General features: G+C 43.6%; 1 long non-coding RNA gene across 1 annotated transcript; it reads left to right on the top strand.

Annotated features, from left to right (window-relative positions):
* Positions 1 to 116: 116 nt before the first annotated feature.
* Positions 117 to 6,874, top strand: LOC121233321. Its single transcript, XR_005932444.1, has 3 exons — positions 117 to 1,360; positions 2,736 to 4,096; positions 6,023 to 6,874. It is a non-coding gene; the product is annotated as an uncharacterized LOC121233321 (long non-coding RNA).
* The last annotated feature ends 8,552 nt before the right edge of the window (positions 6,875 to 15,426 follow it).

Genomic DNA, 15,426 nt, shown 5'->3' with positions numbered 1-15,426 from the left:
CTTCAAAATTAAAGCAAGAGAGAGAAGTAGATTCAGCCCTTGCACTGGGTTGCAACTGTCAAGCTTTGGCTTGCTCTGACCTTGAGAGAGCCCTTGTCCTGCATCCCACTCCCAGTAGCACTTGAAATACTGCTGCAAGTGACTCAACGCTGCCTGAAAATGGTGCAGACCACAGCAAGTGGGGTCGTACGTGGCTGGAGCCTTTTTGAGGAGCTGAGGAGCAACCTCTACTTCATTTGTCTTAAATTTTGAACATGACACCTGGATAAAACAAATGTTTTGCAGCTTGATGAATTGTTTGCCTGCTTTGTTCAAACTGTGTGTTGCATACTTTGAAATACAGAGCCCTGGCAGTCCCTGGGGCTCTGCTTTCTGGTTGTCTTCCTGGCTTTCACAGAGCCGGGGGTGAGGCAGATGACCTGTGGGTCTTGCACAGGGACTCGTACCAGCATCTTGTGGTCACTGGCTTATGACGGCACAGAGTAAGTCCTTCCTCCAGGGGTCTGCAATCTAAACAGACATCGTGTAGCGTAGTCTTCCCACTGTTAGAGATGTGGGACTGAATGCCTGGAGAGGCTGAGGAGAGGCTTCCCTTTTTGCAGTAAACCCCTTTCTGTGCGTGGTCTGAACTGACTCGATTTTCCCTGAAGTGGAGTGGGAAGGACTGGGCTGCTCAGCTGAGAGGGGCGAGAGATGGTACATGTTCCTGGGCTGTGCTGGAGACAGGGCCATCAGCTGACACATCCCGTCATCTGGCACGCAGAAGAGGATGTGTTTTACTAGTGTGAGTTACAGCTCATTCCCAGCGTAACGCAGGAACTCAGTGACTGGGGAGTGAAGGAGACATGAATTTCTGTTTCACAGGATTCAAAGTCAGCATATTTTTTAAGACTAAATATTTAAATCTCAGTATTCAGTGTTTTCACATTTCTCGCTACTTCAGTAAAATCTAAACATTAATGAACATTTTTAACATTTGATTTGGAGAAGCTAGGAACTGAGCAAACCCCACTAGCCCTTTTTGAGCCCTTGGTCTGTTTTAGTAACTTCAGCTAGCTTTCCTCTCTCAGAATTACATTTTGTCTTTGTCTTTGTCCTTTCATGCTTTTGCCTGTCACATACCAGCTTTATGTGAAGCCAGCGTTACTAAGGACAGATTCCTGCGGTCAGTGTTCCCATTATCAGATTTTGTCAGAAGAGCTCTGCTGGTTCAGAAGCAAAGAAGAAATTTGGCTTGATCAGGATACCCACATGCTGCATATAAAACACCCAGAGACTCTTCGGCTGTATTCCTACCTGATTTGGGCTGATGGAAGCAGGAAGCTACTGTACCACACCACCAGAGCTCCAGTCTCATTTTGTAAGGCATCTTTCTCTAACTGCAATAATGCCAAAGCAAAATAACATTATAGGGATGAGCTGCTGTGTTCAGGGTCTTGGCTGACTAGGGGTCTTGTTTGTTCCGGTTCAGCTACTTGTGGTAACAACATCCTAACAACATCTTCATCCTAAGATTCTCAGACTTCAGAGCTTGATGAAGGAAGTTTGTTTATCATCCCTAGTTGCCTAATGCATAAAACAGTACTTATTCTAATCTTCATTCTCTTCTTCCCCTGCTGATTCCCTCTAGGCTGATACTTGCCATCGTTCAGCCTGCCTGTGTTCTCTGTAACTGCCGGTTCTGGGCTGAATACAGCCCATGCTGTTTTCAGAGCAAGAGGGACATTTTCGGTGGGTCGGATTAACAATAGACCAAAGCAGCATTTTAGGTGCCTCTATGTGTTTGACCTCCCTGTGTACAGGATTCTCCCAGGTACAGTACTGCATACTGACAAATTTCAAAACTTAACAAGATGGCTATTTCCAAACTGATGAGCATCTGTTGGGAGGTTGCCAAAGACACAAGTGACAATTAGATGCCTCTGAATCTCAGGAAAAAACAGCTGCATTATCCGCCCTATGGGAGCAGTGCTAGGTCCAGCTTTATTACAGACCACAGGGATACTTGGACTAATCAGTGCTTGGGAAAGGAAGGGAAGCCAGGGGATGAAGTCAGTGACAAGACCAAGCCCCTCCATCATTATCTTCCATTATTACAACCAATTGCCCCACGTTGAGAATTGCCCTGCTTTTCTGTATAGCCCCGTGCCTCAGGCAAGTTCCTTCCTAGAAATTAGTTGTCGTCCCATAAGTTCAAGATTTGGAATTTTTTTTTGTTTTCACCTTTACTGATAAGTTATGGCTGTGCTGTTTTATCCTTCTGCTTAGGCTTTCGCTCCTCTAACTGTTAGGTTCATGAAGGAGCAAAGCAGGTTTGATTAGTTTGAAAGTCATGTGGAAAATTGAAAAGACACCATCACAGAAGGTCTCTCTCTCAACTGAAATTGGCTGTGTCACCCTGCGCACTATAAAACCTTTCTCAAAGAGCTAATTTGCAAGTGTTGATAGTTTGCTATTTTTCTTTTATTATTGAAAGCATTCTGGGTTTGCTACCCCAGTGTCTCAGGCCAAAAATTATTAGAGGAGCTTCCATATGTCATCTATGACTTGAGACATTAGAGAGAACTTGATTTCCCTCAGGAAATATTTTTCAGATAATTCTGCCTGAAGATAGAGTGGTATGTGACTTCTTTGTGGTTTTTTTTCTAGATTCTTATAAATACTTTCTTCCCTGGAGAAAAGAGAATATTTCCAATAAATGCTGTCTTCCCCATAATTGCTCTCTTCTTTTTTAGACTGTCTCTTCTTCCACCTCCTGTATGCTGCCTTTCTGTGCTGAAAGTCTACAGAGTCTCCTGTTTAGCCAAGCCAGCTCCTCTTACATCCACCCATCTTCCAGAATATCAAGATGGGCCCCACCTGTCCTTGGAGGATTCCGTCCTTAAAGGCTTGCCAGCTCTCCTGAGATCCTTTCAGAGCTGCCCCATGGCATCCCACCTACCAGTTCCCCGAACAAGCAGCAGCCTCCTCGCCCGGAGTCCCAGGTCTGTGCTGCAGTCCTTTCTCACTCCTCACGGGGTCTTGTACCCCGCTATTGAGCAGTCGCTACAGCCGTGGATACCACCGACTGCCCTGTCCCCCACCAGATCTTCTTTGTCAGTGCTGGGGAGCATCACCCTGCTTGGTCCACCCAATACCTCTATCAAGATGTTCTCCCTGACACCTCTAGAAATCTTCCTCAACACTTGTGTCCTGCTGTGTTGCCCTTCCAGCAGATGAAAGGAGGTGAAAGTGCCCCAAAGAACAAGGGTCTGTGATACGAAGGCTTGAGCTGTCTAAAGAAGTCTTCGTGTTTGCCCTCACCCTGATCAGGTGAGGTGGCATCCTCCCACGGTGATGCCACCCTCGCTGGTTTCTCATCTGATTGTGACCCATGAGCCCGCGCCCAGCCCGTCGCCTATCCCATGGAAATGCTCTGCACCTCTGAGCTGCTTCTTCGCCCAGAGGGCATCTCCTCTCCTTTTCTTCGTTGCCTGTCTTACCTGCAGAGCCGGTACCCACCCGTGCAGGCAGTCCCAGCAGCTCTCCAGCGATGCCGCTGCCCTGTGGCCCCACTGGACTGCTCATCCCTCCGGGTTGTTTCGCAGGCTGTGCACACTAGATGGGGGATGCCTCCTTTCACCCTCTTCCTGATGTCTCTTGTTCTCATCGCCCTACACACTTTATTAACCATGTCAAATTTGACCCTGGGCTCGGTTTTAAAAAAAAATAGAAAACTAGACTCCTTTTACAGACCTCAAGTGTTTGTTTAGCTGCAAACCTGAATTTAAGTCTTTCTCCAGGTTAAGTTCCTCGCCTAGGTCTATAGCTGCTGGCACTCAGAAAGATAAATAGATCAAAATGTTCCCAAAATGAGGACTGGGGGGGGGGGTGTCAAGATGACCTGAGGCTTCTGTCATGTCACTGTACCTGTACCCCTTGCTCATGTGCTGTCACTGCTGCCTAAAACAAATCCTCAGCGTGTGAAATTGTAATGTGATGGTGGAGCTGGAGTCCCCTCGTACACAGGAGGTGGAGCATCTGAGGCTTTCAGAGATAATTAGGAAGACTGTTTCCCAAGTGTAGAAGATGAGATTCTCTTCATTGGCAGGAAAAGGTAAAAAAGTTTTCTGCTGATGGGGGACGCAGCTCTAAGTCTGTGGGAGAGTCGGGGCGGAGGGAGGTGTGCTGAACCTCTCAGTGGGGCAGGAGATTCTTGCAGGAGCCAGGTGAAAACTGAGAATTAGGAGGGAAAAACCTCAGAGCAACTTTGGGGCTCATGTTATAGCTAAGAGTGCTATTCACTGAAGATCGTATTTGATGAAATTTGCATGAAATATCCATTTCTCTTCCTAATTATAGAGCTGGCATAATGATTCAGGAATATCCACAGACTATTTATGAAGTGAATTTTGTGAAGCGAAAGCTATGAACTATATTTGATTTGTTTAAATATTTGACAAGCTTTGAGTCTGACCCAGCTTGGGAGCAAAGAAATGCTGGCAGGGAAAGAGAGCGCAAGGCCTTTATCTTTACTGGATTATTTCTGCTAGGAAAGAAAACCTTTGGCTCTTCAATTATTTCAGTCCCAGCCTGATGTTTGTTTCCTATCACCCAGTCCTGGATCATCTGACTTGTCATACAGGATCATGGTTGCTTTTTCCTCTTCTACCTAATGCTAAAAATGAGAATCTCGATTTCCCTTCTTACCCGACAGCCTACTGACAAGGCGTTTTTTGACAGGAAATTTTGGAACTGCACAGAATTGCTATAAAATCCAGTATCAGGGGAAAATGATCACCCCTGACAGCTACGGCACAAACTGGAAATGCGTCTTCCAGGCTAACATGTCTTGCAACATCGCTGTTGCTATTAAAAGGGTAGCACAAGACGATTAGGCGCGCAGGGAGGGTGTGAACGCCCAGCATAAACAGATAGATAGAAAGAGGCAGTAGTGGCCAACCCATGGTTCATGGGCAGCTTTTCTTCCCTGAAATGACTCGCTGGCACTATTCAGAGTCAAAGGAAATTAAAAAAGGTTAGAAGAGAGCCACAGCCTCCTGCTCCCACAGGAAGAGCAAAGTTTGCCACAACTCCTTGCTGTTTCTGCCCTGATTTATCCCCGAATTGTTGAGGTACCGCAATAGCTGATGCAGAAATTTCTTCTGATTACTGATTCATTCTCTTAGACGATGTAAAGTGTGTGTATTGATTAATGGATAAATAGGATGCATTGGCTGTACTGAGCCTACTGATCATGCTCGTATGCAATCATGGAAACAACACTCCTTAAACGAGTATGAGCAGAATTGCAAAGTCAAGCACTCAAAAGGCTCAAAATGTCAGTTATGCCCAAAGTGATACTTAGCCTTTATTCAGCCCATTTCTGTATTTTTCATACCATGGTATAATCTTTAATTACATGCCACACCCAATTTCTTGCCTTCTAGGAGCAAGGCTCAAAATGTATTTATCCTCCTGTAGTCAGTGGATTGTTTGAAAGACTATAGTTTTTTTCCAGGAAGATTTTTAGTGCCTGTATTTAGCCATCAAGAAGGCAACTTGTCTCTTCTGCTCTTCTGCAGCACAGTTCCTGCTTTTAAGCTTTTCGTAATACAGTTGTGCAAAAAGAAATCTTAACAGTGGGTTGCAGCCACAGGGAGGAAAGTAAAGTGAGACTAGTGGTCCTTGTTTGGCTGGTTGTTAAAAATGTCATGATAGCATCAACGACACCCCTACACACAGTCTATTCTCCCTATTGAAGTACTCTGCTGTTCCTGGCTGTTTGGCACCAGAGAGGGCCCTGGCTGACGGACAGACATACCTCTGTGTGTGTGTGCTGGTTCAGCCGGACTACACGCCACATAGTACTTGCTTTATGTTAGACTGGGAATGAAAAATCACTGTAAAACCTACAGTATCAATATATTTTTTATTAATTTTTTGAGTGCTTTGCTCTTATAGACCTACGTTGTTGTTCTTCCAGTTCATTTCAGTTGTTCTTACCTCTAATTTTCCTTCCTACTTTTCTTTTATTCATAAGTGCTAATTAACTGTGCCTACGAGCCGTAACACTTTCCTAATGAACAAGCCATGAGCTTTATGAAAGTACCTCAAAAGACACGGAGAGAACCGCTTCCAGCTGAGCCAAACCCAGCACATCTCCTCGTGTCGGCCAGACAGGGTGAGAGCGGCTCCATTTAACAGCCTTTTGGAGGGTTGCCGACGCTGTGCAATTAAAAGCAAGCCTGCAAGAAGCAAGAGCATCGGTGCTCAGCCGTGGCAGCGAGTGAGAGCGTGCCAGGAGGAGAGGTGTTTCCCGGGAGCCTGCTGAAGCCGCGCTGGCTCCGACTTGCGACATCGTCCTCCGACCTTGCCTGAAAATACACCGCGTTCAAGAAAAAAACCAAAGCATCTGAGGACAGAGTGAAAGCAAAATGTTGCAGGGAAGAGAGCCAGCTCAGCAGGAAGATGCGGAGTTCGTGTAATTGGAGGTGCATGGGAGTGCCTTGGGATGAAGGAGACTTTAAACCGAGAGGAAGGATTAGTCCTTTCTGGGTAAAGACGAAATGGGAGAAATGGGTTGATTCACTGCCTCCACACTAACAGCAAATGAGATGGGTCTGTATTTCCATCCCTTCTTTTGCAGGCAGTCAAAACCAAAAGAGGTCTTCAGAGCTTTTACATTCTGCAACATAATAGCCAAAAAAATGGCACTGAGAAGAAATCATTTGTTTCCTTATTTTTTATGCATTTTTGATGAAAGGCCCCGTGTTGGATTGTCTTTACAGTGTTAGCATAAATACAAGTAATGGAAAGAGAGAATAGAAATGGCCATCCATTTGGAGAAATTAAAATCTTTTAATATAATAACAAATTAAATTCTTGTTATGAACCACTGTGTAACAGAGAAAAAAAGAAGGGATGTTTGATTTGCAGAAGTTCCTGCTTATCATTCATGGCAAATGAAGCAAATGCAGTTTTATTGCATGAAGGAACAATCTTCAACTGGCTTGAAGTATTACGCATTCCGTTTAGCCCGGAGGCTAAATGAGACATGCGGCAAGAATGAATGTTATGTAAAATAGGCATAGGTTGAGGGAAAGCTGCAAGAATGAAGCTGCATGGGGCTGAAAAATGCTTTTCCCAAATTTCTCCGTTTCTTCCACCTTGCTCATAGAACAGGGCCTGGAAGAATCCCAGAAACAGCGTCTCTCAGGCTGAGCTCGCTTTTCTGTATGGCAAGCAGCAGCAGCAGCAGTGCCATGCAGCAGCAAGGAGGGAAAGGGAGAGCTGGGGGGGTATAAAGGAGCACCAGGGTCTGACTCTTTGTACCCCCCCATTTGTTGAAAGCGCAGCAGTTCTTCCTGTGGAAAGGCAGGTCTGCAAAACACAAAGAATGAATGAAAATCACTGCTTTCAGGCATAGAGCTGTATGTCACACATTCCCCTCACCAGCTGAGAATATCCAATAGCGTATGCAACACATACTTCCCTTCTGTGGTTTCAAAATCACTTTTCCTCAGTTAAATCCACTTTGTGAAAACATGACAAATATGAATCTTTCATGATTCTTCAGTGCTTCTTTGGACTTTACACTATAGCTTTGTTCACGACACGAAGAAAAACAAGGTTAGAGCAACACTGATTTTTCCTCTTAATGCTCTTTTATCTGTGAACATAAATGGAAGAAAAAGCAAAGCAATAAATAGTTTTATAGAATAGCTTCCACCAAAGGGGTCTTTATGCCAAAGAATAAAAGAAAGATGAGGTTAAGTGTGCGTGGTCACACCAAAAAAGTACCCTGTGACTTTCTGTTTGATTGGTAGACTGTGCTGCGAAAGCCAGCATTAAGCCTGATCTAGAAAAGAAACACACAGGGAGGAATATCTAGTCAGAATAACCCTACTGCCAGCCTCATTATTACATTTGTAGCCTGTAATTTTTTTCTAAATCTTCTTTGAGAACAAGAAATATACAAAAAGTATTATTTAAAAAAAGGGGGGGGGGGGGGGAGTGCCCACAGAAAAACTGACAGAACAAAAACAGCAACAAAAATAATAAAAGTAAATCAGGCTGAGCACAGTGCAGTGTGCCCAAAAGCCCAGGTTTTGAAAGTAAATTAGGATAAAAACAAAGTCTGGCTTTTTTCTTTTCAAACTGTTCTACACTCAGCCTTCTTGACTTGTACAACTTGCACTTGTGAGCACAACTATTGCTATTTTACATTCTTATTTAAGAGGGCTTTTTGTCATAAGCCATTAAAATTCCAATATTCCTGCTGGAGTCTCTCAAGTCATTTAATAATTCTGTGGTTTAATTATTGAAATTATTGCAATCTATATTCAGTAAGTGCAGCAGCATGTTGGTGATTTGAAGGGTGCGATATACAGGTGTTCTCAGCAATAGAGGCTTTTTGGAGGTCTGACAACCCAAAGAGGATTTGGGACCCAAATTACTGTATCACATCCTCTTCTTCTCTTGCCCCCATGAGGTAAAAGTTCTTCAGCACATCAAGTTCTGCCACTGAATTTTCACAATCATCTTAAGTTCCTCATAATGAGTACATGTAGACCACCAACACCTGGGCAGGATAGAGTTGCACTACACTTACCTGATGCTGAAACCGGTTTGGGATATTTCTTTATCTTCCCTAGTTTAACCATACCTCAAGGGAAATCTTGATGCCTGTACGCAGTCCCTAAGATCACAGTGGATGAGCATCGAAATGGGAAATCCTGGTTCAAGTTCCTTTCTCCATCCTTATAGCACAAGCCAGTGCCCTAGAACATCCTGGGACAATGGGTCCTAAATCCCTCTGAAAATTCCACTTTGCATGATCTAATCAGAGGTCAAGTTTTACAGTAAAATTCCTGATTTATATTAAAATAGGAATTGAAATGCCCCAAATGTCCTCTTCAATATTTGGTAAAAGGAACTTCTCTTACTCACATTTTCACATGCAAAGGGCAGCACCTTCAGTAGGCAATATTGAGCCACCTTTCTCCTCCTGCCACCTGAAGATTACTGTACAGTCTGGTGGGGTACAGCAGAAAGTGTAAACTTGGGCGAATGGAAGACCTGAACTCAGCTTTATACAATTCCAGGTATGTTTGCCCTGACTACTGGCTTATTTACGATGTCAAACAGCAGATGTCCTACCCTGACATCTTTCTAGAATGAGAAAGAACTGCTATAAAGGTGTTTTAAAGGCAGTGAGCGTTAACAGGAAACTAGTAATTGTGTAAATCCCAGGCAGAGACAGGAATCTCAACCAAGCGACGCGTTAGCTTGTGCTGTCTTCAAGGAAGTGGAGATTAAGATGTGCCTCTTTCTATACTTTTTAATAATTGCTTGAGATGTTTCTCTTCTCTTGCTGCCCTGACAGGACACAGACTGGTATATACTCATCTAATAGACAACACAGAAAATACTGACTGCATGAGGAAATTGTGCATTACAGTTAAGATTTACAAGAAGATGGGACTACCAGTCACCTCAAGGACTTGTAGGGCATGGATCATTGTCTGTTTTGAAAAGATGTGGAAGAACATGGTCGAGTACAAAGATACAAAACTTGATCTCTCTCCAGCTGCTGAGAACAAATTTCATAACTAGTTCATAACTGCATAAATACTGGATTGATTGCTACAGCAGCAGTCTCCAGCATGTGGGCCACGTATGCTAAAACTGGGGCTGCTGATGGAAAACAAAACATGATGTTATCTGCATAACGTCTCCTTGCCCAATATTAGCTGTACCTGCAGCAGTCGATCTCGGTGTGCATGCTGGCTTTCTGGCTTGGGTGTGTATCACCCTCTCTTATCTCCCGTCTCACTCCTTCTTCCTCCTGTGGAAATAAAACCCAGATTCAGGGGGAAAGGAACATACAGCATCTTCCAGGCAGATCTCCAGTCTGGATGGTCAAATCCCAAAATACCAGGCTGTGGTGGTCTTCTGCTGGAGAGCCCGTTAAAATAAATAATATTCTTAGGGAAATCACTGAGGTCTCCACTTGTGTTGTAGCACAAAGTCCCAGTGTAGATTCCCACATCTCTCTCTCATAACAGAGAAGGAAGAGGGTTGATGGAAAACCAGCAATGTGCTGGGAACAAGAGTATGTGTTGCCCAATGTGTTTTTAGGCGCAGTAGGAATCCATGCACAGACATAAATTATCAGAGAGAGAAAGTGCCTCAGTATCAAAGCCATGTTCAATCTGTGGGCGAGCCTCAATGCCAGCTCAAATATAGCACAGCGAGCAGATGTCTTTACTACAGTAGGCATACTTAGACCTCCCTGGATTCACAGCAACAGCATAGAATTACAGCCTCTTTCATTCAGAAATTATAGCAAAAAGTCTATGTTGCCACTCACCTTTTATATAAGCATGGGATGCTACAACAGTCACCCACAGTGAGCGATCTGCAGTAAAGACAGACAGGAACAGGAGAAATTAAAGGAGGAAGGAAGGAAGCAATTTCCATCCTTCCTCTTGAAACCAGGCTTCCTTCTGTGGAAGGATGCAAAATTCCTTGTAGCCAAACTCAGGAGGTGTAGGTGGATGGGGAGGCTACAAGATGGGTGAATAACTGGATGGGCCTTCAGGTTTCAAAAGTAGTGATAAATCACTTGAACTCTACCGAGTGGCTAGTAATGACTGGTGTTCCTCAGTGGCTGATATTGGGACCAATTCTATTCAGTGTCTTCCCCTGGATGATGTGAGGGAATGCACAATCTACAAGGTAGTGAATGGCACGAGATGGGGATAGCAGTTGACACACCGAAGGGCAAAGATGCTATTTGAGGAGACTTCAACAAGCTGGAAGAATGGACTGGCAGGAACCTCATGAAGTTCAGCAATGACAAACGTAAAGCCCCTGGAACGGAATAAGCCTATGCAACAGCACAGACTCTGCATTGGCTGGCTAGAAAGCACTTTGCAGAAACGGACCTGTGAATTGTTGTCCTGATGGACAAGTTGAACCTTGAGTTAGCAGTGTGCCCTTGAAGTGAAGGCGGCCAGCCTCGTAAGGTATTAGCAAGGATGCAGCCAGCAGGTTGAGGGAATGACTCTTCATCTCCATTTAGCAGCTATGGGCTGCAGCTGTCCTACTGGGTTCATTTGTGGACTGTAAAGTACAAGAAACATCAACAAACCAGAGCAAGTTCAACAGAAAGCCTCCAGGCTGGTTGGGGCTGGAGCACTTGACCTGTGAGGAGAGGCTGAGGGACCTGGGCTGGTTCAGCCTGGAGGTGAGGTGGCTTCAGGGACACCTGACTGCTGCCTTCCACGGCCTAAAAGGTAGTTGCAGAAAAGGTAGAGCCATACTCTTCTCATAGCTGCATAAAGAAGGTCTCTTCCCTAATAGAGTAAGAGGCAATGGACACCAGTTGTAACAAGAGAAATTTCAACTGCATGTATTGAAAAACATGTCCACAATGAAGGTGGTTAAACACTAAAGCCTGTTGCCCGGAGAGGTTGTGAAAGCTCCATCCCCAAAAAAACTCAAAAGCTGACCAGACATGGCCTCAAGCAACCTGACCTAGCTTAGAAGCTGGCCTGGCCTCGAGGCCTTCAGAGCTCCCTTACAACCTGGGTTTTTTTTCTATGATTTTGTGATCCATAGAACCCAAGAGAGAAAATAGGCAACAGAAAACCTGAATTCTTTATGTAATGCTCAAAACTTTCCCTGACAGAGGCAGTTTCAGGGTGGAGAGGGTCTGTGCCTGAACCTCACGAGTTTAATACCAGCCCTACATACTCAGAGATAATTCCTGTTCCCAGCCTTTGAGTGATAGTCTGCCCATAAAAATCTCACAACTGTGGATGTTTTTTCTGCAAATAGCTATTGCGAAAACCTTTGGGTATGTATGAGGGTGGCTGACAGTTTTCCACACCTTATCAGGTATTTATGTTAAAATGCTCTCTCCCTTTTTACCGGAGAGATCTTCACAGCCCATTTCACAATGTTTGTTTCTTTAAGCTATGAACTACAAACTTCATGTCAAGCTTCTGGAAGACACGGCTCCACACGTACCCCTCTGGCTTTGAAACTGCTCCCCAGAGAGAGTCACAGAAAATTGGTAGGTAAAGGAATTAATAAATACATAGCAACATCAATTACTATGAATACAAAACAAGGCAGCAGGAGAAGTTAACTATCATGTTTAATCCCTTCGAGCACCCTTCCTCTCATAGACATTGTAGGAGAAGCTGTTTAAAACTACTGGTTGACATCAAGTTGTGTTGAAAATATTATATAAAACCTTACTGAGTATGGCCACTGTGGATGCATTGGGGGTTTTTTTCGCTTTGCCTCTATTCAGTGGAATACAGGATGGACAACCTTAATGGAAAACTTAATTTCAAATAAAACCCATTGGTGATTTAATATGAGAATTTACTATTAATGATTAAGAACAAGACAGTAACATAAATTCTTTATTGGGATGTTGTCATTAAAAACAACTCTTCTTCCTATTTTAAAGCTGAATTACTGGAAAACAATATTGAGGTATGAAATGTTCCTGTTTTATTATGATTCTGAAGGTATGGAATTAGATTTTTCTGACAGATTTACTGTTTTTAATTAGAATCAAAAGTGCAGACTAAAGTCATAGTTATAATAAAATCTTAAATTCACATTAATATTTTAATAGAGGCATCCGAAGCAGTCATTTTGCCCAGAAGAACAGGTCAAGTCTCTGAATATTGGATTTCAAAAGCTAAGTAGAACTAAAAATATTGACTTAAACATAAAGTGTTAAGTATATCAACCAGGTACTGCCTTGAAGAAATAGACTGATGTGGGACAGCAGCAAAACAAAAGCAGCAATTTTTATCTTCTTATTAGACTTCTAGCAACAAATATATGGAATTCTGAGTGCCTGACGTCAGGCCTCTCAGATAATTTCTTTTTGTAATGTAAATGAAAATCAGTGATTAATGTAGCATTTCCTGAATGGATACCAAAACTACTTCATCTTTTTGATTAATCTCTTAGGCACACGCTGCAGTTTGCATTAAAAAGAAAATCAGATATGAATTTACTGAGCCAAGAATACAGCCCTCTCCCAGTTAAAATGCATGGTCTGTGTGCATCCATTGCCTGTATCACATTGTGAGGAGAAGAGAATGGTTCTGAGCTGCACTGGCAGCAAAAGGCCCAGCCTCTTTCTCCCCTTGCCCATCTTTACTTGTCCCACCTCTAAAAATGAATATACAGTTGTGGGTGAAATTCAGTCTGTCAACGGAATATGAAAAATAATCAGAGGACTTCCACTTATTGCTGCAGGAACTGGTTTTCCAGTTTTTATTTGCGTGTCATAAACAATACAAATTCAAGCTGTCTTACCAATTTTTTTTTATAGTGTAGGGGGAATTTGAGGACCCTTCTAAAGAAGCCAATCACCAGGTACAGGAGTGCCGCACAGCCCAAAAGTACTACCTTGACCCCTGAAGCAATGTAAGTACGGCCCTGCCGACTTTATCTCAGCAAGGCTTGAGTGTTGGCTCAAGTATCTCTGTGTGGTGCACCATGACATAGCCATGCCCATCACCACACCTGACTGGAGCTGGGTTGTCACGGCTTCTTCCCAAGGTTGCACCTCACTCCAGACACCTGAAGCCACCGAGGCTGCAGCCGTGTGGCTCAGGACCACTGGTTTTTTTCCCATGAGATATCCCATAGACAACAAACTAGGTTTCTCTCTCCTGGCCCTGTATCGAGACCACTAATTGTATTCAGACAAAGCAGATCACAGGAGGGCATCTGGATGTGATCTAGAGATGGCAGGAGAAGGAGAACCACCTGCTCTTTGGTCATGGTTTCTAAATTCCAGTTCATCACTAAAAGGGGCAGTACCTCGGTTCTAGCTGGATTTGGGCTTAACTTCCAGACATTAGTTTTTGTTCTGGTACATTAATGAGCTCTTCAGTACCTCTGATTTTCTTCTCCCCAAAATGCTCATTGGTAATGTTTAAACTGTCTTGGCAAGTTTGATGAGCTTGACAGACTTCTATAGTGCCTCCCAGTACGACATCTCTTCCACCACAACCTTTTGATATTTAACATATAGATTTAATTATCAGGGAACATAGAATCATTTAAGATCATCGAGTCCAACCATAAACGATAGATGAGAATATAAGATGAGAATTAAACTAAGGTGTAAAGTTTAAAGCATCTTTGATTGCATTCAGTCTTAAAAGCCTCAGCATTAGTGTGAATCTTATCTTTTAAATACCTCTCTCTGTCCAGACAACACACACATCGGTGTAACACTCCATGGATGTGGATGTGTTGAGCGGGGCCGGTGTTGCCTGCGGTATTTCCGAATAGAAGCCCCTGGGTGTAGGAGATGGTCCAAGAAGGAGCAGCTGTGCTCAGTCAAGACCTCGGTTTGGAGAGCTCTTGACAAGTGGAAGTGTAAGTTGCTACAGATAATCCGTTATCATCTTTGACTTGTTTGGCTTCTTTCTGTATCTTCCCTGGGAGCACTGCAAAAGCCAAAGTTGTGTTTACATAGCTCCGTTCCTCCTTAGCAATGTCCTTGTCCTTTTGGAAACTAACTAGTGAGGCACAAAAACTGCACGCTGCAGGCACATTCCTAGTAACCCTAACTTTGCGTATCCATAAAGCAAGCAATATAACAAGTGGCAGTTTTGCCTTCAGCCTCTCTTTTTGAAATTAGAACTGGAAAGGCACACACATTCCATATCAATTAAACAACATATGGATGCCAGGAACCGACCGAGAAAAAGACAGCACTTTACTGGGATCTGTGCTAGCATCAGAAAAACCTACAGCCTATTTCTAATCAGGGTTTACTGTGCAGTGCCTGGAAAAGAACGGATGGACAGACAGGTTGATAGGGAGCTTTGTGAACCACAGAAAAGACCAAGAAGAGTTTTCCCTTCTGAACCCCTGTCCTCCGTTTGAAGGTTTGAGCTCATGACCCTGAGCCTCTTTCAGACCCAGATGCCTGTGCCAGTTTTCCCACACGACATGCCAAAGGCAAACACGCGGTCTTTTGATGGCTGGAGCAGCTTAACAAGGGGTAGAGAAGAAGTTCATATCTTTCCTTTAGCCTGGGAAGCAGGGATTGAAAGTCTTATCTCATACTTCCAATGTCCTAGGGGTTGTCTAACTGTTCTCTCTTCCTTTCATTTAATAAAGCTTCAATTAGCCTGTTTGAAATGGGATGCAGTTAAAAAAAAAGAGACTAAGAGCCTCTTTCTCTGCCCGTCTTGTCAGGGTGGCTCATAGTTTAGTGATCAGATGAGATACGGAGACTGAATTTCCTCAGAGAAAAGAGGGAGTAGTCTAGAGATGTCCTGTGCTGGGTGACTCCTCTCATTACAGAGCTATTGAATAAAAAAAAGGTAAGGTGCATTTTTGCATAGTTCTCAACCTGGTTGGAGCATTTCTCCAGTCAGATGTTCC

The sequence above is a fragment of the Aquila chrysaetos genome, chromosome 5, assembly GCF_900496995.4.
Source record: "Aquila chrysaetos chrysaetos chromosome 5, bAquChr1.4, whole genome shotgun sequence".
NCBI lineage: Eukaryota > Metazoa > Chordata > Aves > Accipitriformes > Accipitridae > Aquila > Aquila chrysaetos.
This window is presented reverse-complemented; position numbering and strand designations above follow the sequence as displayed.